Source organism: Phacochoerus africanus, chromosome 2, assembly GCF_016906955.1.
Source record: "Phacochoerus africanus isolate WHEZ1 chromosome 2, ROS_Pafr_v1, whole genome shotgun sequence".
NCBI lineage: Eukaryota > Metazoa > Chordata > Mammalia > Artiodactyla > Suidae > Phacochoerus > Phacochoerus africanus.
This window is the reverse complement of record NC_062545.1, coordinates 247,791,123-247,795,675: the sequence shown is the minus strand read 5'-3', so window position 1 is coordinate 247,795,675 and position 4,553 is coordinate 247,791,123. Positions and strand designations below refer to the sequence as shown.

The 4,553-nt window shown below is 35.7% G+C and overlaps 1 pseudogene; it reads left to right on the top strand.

Moving 5' to 3' along the window:
- The first annotated feature begins 3,007 nt into the window (after positions 1–3,007).
- On the top strand, positions 3,008–3,974 carry LOC125121317 (olfactory receptor 13C8-like; annotated as a pseudogene).
- Positions 3,975–4,553: the final 579 nt, after the last annotated feature.

Genomic DNA, 4,553 nt, shown 5'->3' with positions numbered 1-4,553 from the left:
TTTTTATTCTCTTTTTTTATTGTTGCTTCTGCTTTTTTCTTGTCTTATGACTCTGACCAGGACTGCTAAGTCTATGTTAAACAGTAGCTATAGGGTAAGCATCATTATTTTAACCCAGATCTTAATGAGAATGTATAAACTCTCAATTAATTATTAATGAATGGTAATTTCCTATAGATTTCTGGTATGTAGTTTCCTTTCAAGATTAAGATATTACTTTCTATTTATGAACTTAAAATAGTTTATATGAAAATTATGAATTGATCTTCATCAAATTTGTTTCCTGCCTCTTTTGAAATAACTGATTTTTTTCTACTTAACATTATTATTTTTTTATTATAGTACAGTTGATTTTACAGTGTCGTGTCAATTTTAGCTTTATAACAGTGACACAGCCATACCTATATATTATATATTATATTGTATATATACATGCATTATTTTTCTCATACTATCCTCCTATGTCCTATCCCAAGACATAGGAAGGACTTCATTGCTTATCCATTCTAAATGTAATAATTTGCACCTACCAACCCCAAACTCCTCATCCATTCCACCTCCTCCTCCTTCACCCTTGAATAGTTGCTCTTTATTTTCTTTAATCATATCATGATTTACTGGTGATGTTTACAAGTATTTAAGGAAGGATAATCCATACACCATATGATAATAGTCCTTACTTCCTTGAATTGTTATGAATACAAGCATTTAGAAATGCGTCTGTCACAGAATAATCAATAATACATTATTTTAAAACATGTTGCTAATGAAATTATTTTAAAATGCAGATTATTAATATTACATCTTACTGCAATAAGTTGGTTTTCAAACTACACCCCTTGGAATCCTATAAAAATCAAACTGATGGAAGAAGAGCAAATAAGGTACTAAGGAGATAGTACATTTTCTTCCTCCAAACCAGTGTAACTTCAACCAGAGGAATTCTCTCTTTTTTCTATATTTTGCTTCTTATATATTTTATTTGTGAAAAAATGATAGTTATTGTCATTGATTCAGTTAAACATATACATTTGGAATAAAAACACTTTTACTACAGTTGACTCCCTAAGTGATAGTTTTCACAGAAGGTAAAAGTAAATTATGCAGAGCCTAAGATACACAATATTACAATGCAATATCCAAAATAAAACTGTATTTCTAAATGCTTTCAATTAATTTCTATTTAAAGAACACATTTATGTGAACACATAATCCCTAGTCATATCAAAGTAGTTAGATACTGGGGTAATGTAAAGACATGTCCCTTCAGTGAGGCTACTATCCTCAATGAGGCACTATGCAAAGACTACCTATACCACCAGAGGACCATACTGAGTGCTAAAAAGAGACCCAACCAGGGCTGCATTATGATGGGCCATAGACTTTTTTGCTTTCATGGGCCCTTTCTTCCATGAAATAACATTAAAATTTATATTTTATACTACATGGCATAAAGATAATATACTAATATTACATGTTAAAACTTTGAAAGTCATTGTTTCACTTGAATTTTTTTAAAAGAATCAAAACATTTTCATAGTTTCCTACTGTGTCTAGTAGATAAGCTGTCCATGCAGACATGGGTCAAGAATTCAAATATGTATATAATCTATCAGCTAATAATATAAATGATGGAGATCAACTGAGAATAATACGTTAATTGGCAACTAATAGTCATCTCCAGTAACAAGCAAAAAAGAGTGGGGGTAGTCTCGTAGAATGGAGAACATGGCTCAAATACAATGGGTCACTTATAATGAGTTCCGTAATGGAAATTGGGCCAATGTTTTCAAATATTATACTTTTATGGAGAAAAACTTAAAATAGATTTTATATCATAGCTCCTGCCTTTATTTATTTATTTATTTATTTATTTATTTATTTATTTTTGCTTTTTGCCTTTTCTAGGGCTGCTCCTGTGGCATATAGGTTCCCAGGCTAGGGGTCTAATCAGAGCTGTAGCTGCCGGCCTGCACCAGGATAGCTCCTGCCTTTAAAATATTCATTTTATCTTTTTTATTTATGATGATTTTTATTTTTTCCATTATATCTGGTTTATAGTGTTCTGTAAATTTTCTACTGTACAGTAAGGTGACCCAGTCACACAGACATGTATACATTTTTTTTTCTCACATTATCATGCTTCATCATAAGTGACTACATATAATTTCCAATGCTATACAGCAGGATCTTATTGCTTATCCATTCCAAACGCAATAGTTTGCACCTGTTAACCCCAAATTCCCAGTCCATCCCACTCCCTTCCCCTTCCCCTTCCCCTCCCCCTTGGAAACCACAAGTCTGTTTTCCATGTCCATGATTTTCTTTTCTGTGGAAAAGTTCATTTGTGCCATATATTAGATTCCAGGTATAAGTGATATCATAGGGTATTTGTCTTTCTCTTTCTGACTTACTTCACTTAGTATGAGAGTTTCTAGTTTCATCCATGTTGCTTCAAATGGCATTATTTTGTTCTTTTTTATGGCTGAGTACTATTCCACTGTGTATATATATCACATCTTCTTAATGCAATCATCTGTGATGGACATTTAGGTTTTTTCCATGTCTTGGCTTAAAATGTTCATTTGAAAATGTAATTCAAATTTGGACATCCTGTGTGGCTCACAACATAAACAGTAATTCAAATTTAAAACACTGTGCAGGAATCACTTCCAAACAAGCACATCTATATGCTGCATCCAGGCTATAAATCACTGATTTATAGTCAATGTGTGAAGAGGTAGAACTAGCAAAAATGGCAATGAAATGGCTTGGAATCCTAACATCCTATAATCAAATGTCTTCTCTTCACCCTGAGAAAATCAGGTTAGGATTCCTCTCTAGCGCCTGGGCTCACAATAAGAAATTTGTCCCAGAGTTATATTATTGCATCCAAATACCAAACTATGGTAACAAGGATATGATTCTTAAAAGAGGAGCTCTTTCAGACACTGTATTAACAAATTTCTGTTCTATCATCCATAGAGTGTTGTTGGAGAAAGAATATATGCAATATGGGAAAGACCATGATTCCACATTGACAGAATTTGTCCTGGTTGGGCTTTCTGCCCACCCCAAGCTCCAGACAGTTTTCTTTGTGTTAGTTCTGTGGATGTACCTGATGATCCTGCTGGGAAATGGAGTCCTTATCTCAGTAATCTTCTACGATCCTCACTTGCACACCCCCATGTATTTCTTCCTCTGCAATCTTTCCTTCTTGGACATTTGCTACACAAGCTCCTCTGTCCCATTAATTCTTGACAGCTTTATGACAGTAAGCAAAAGGGTTTCCTTCTCTGGGTGCATGGTACAAATGTTCCTTTCTTTTGCCATGGGGGCCACAGAGTGTGTGCTTCTGGGCATGATGGCACTTGACCGCTATGTGGCCATCTGCTACCCACTGAGATACCCTGTCATCATGAGCAAAGGTGCTTATGTGTCCATGGCGGTTGGATCCTGGGTTTCTGGGATTGTTGACTCAATGGTGCAGACATCTCTAGCAATGCATTACCATTCTGTTCTAAAAATGTCATTACCATTTTGTCTGTGAGATTCTGGCTATCCTAAAATTGGCTTGTGCTGACATTTCAATCAATATAATCAGCATGGCAGGGTCAAATCTGATTGTTCTAGTTATTCCATTGCTAGTAATTTCCATCTCTTATATTTTTATTGTTGCTACTATTCTGAGGATCCCTTCCACTGAAGGAAAATGTAAGGCCTTCTCCACTTGCTCAGCCCACCTCACAGTGGTGATTATATTCTATGGAACCATCTTCTTCATGTATGCAAAGCCTAAGTCTAAAAGCTCTGTTGGTATAGATAATCAAGACATCACTGAGGCCCTCATCTCCCTCTTTTACGGAGTCATGACACCTATGCTCAATCCTCTGATCTATAGTCTGAGGAACAAGGGTGTAAAGGCTGCTGTGAAGAACATGTTGGGTAGGAAAAACTTCTCTGATGGAATATAAATACTGATTTACACTATGTGACTCAGTATGCAAAGCTGCTCCAGACACAAAATTCAAATAGAGAAAAAGACCCTGTGAAAACAAATTCACCATGTGTCACTCAAAACTATATGATAGAAATAATTTCATTGCTGTTGTTACTATTATTTTTGTTCTAACTGCAGAAATTAAACATGCTTATGGTTTAAAAGTACTATTATAGAAATGCAAAATGTTGAACACTTCTTGGAAGCCCTTAGGAAAGCAAAATCACTCTTACCCCTTTAGAAAATAATAAAGGCAAAAGATGTTCTAAAAGGCACTTTGAGGAGTTCCCGTTGTGGCACAGTCGAAACGAATCCAACTTGTATCCACGAGGATGCAGGTTCGATCCCTGGCCTCACTCAGTGGGCTAAGTATCCGGAATTGCCATGAAATGGTACAGCTTGCAGATGCTGCTTGGACCCTGCATTGCTGTGGCTGTGGTGTAGGCTGGCAGCTACAGCTCCAATTCAACCCTTAGCCTGGGAACTTCCGTATGCTGCAAGTGTGGCCCTGAGAGCAGAAAAAATAAATAAAAAAATAAAAAGGAGTTCCAGT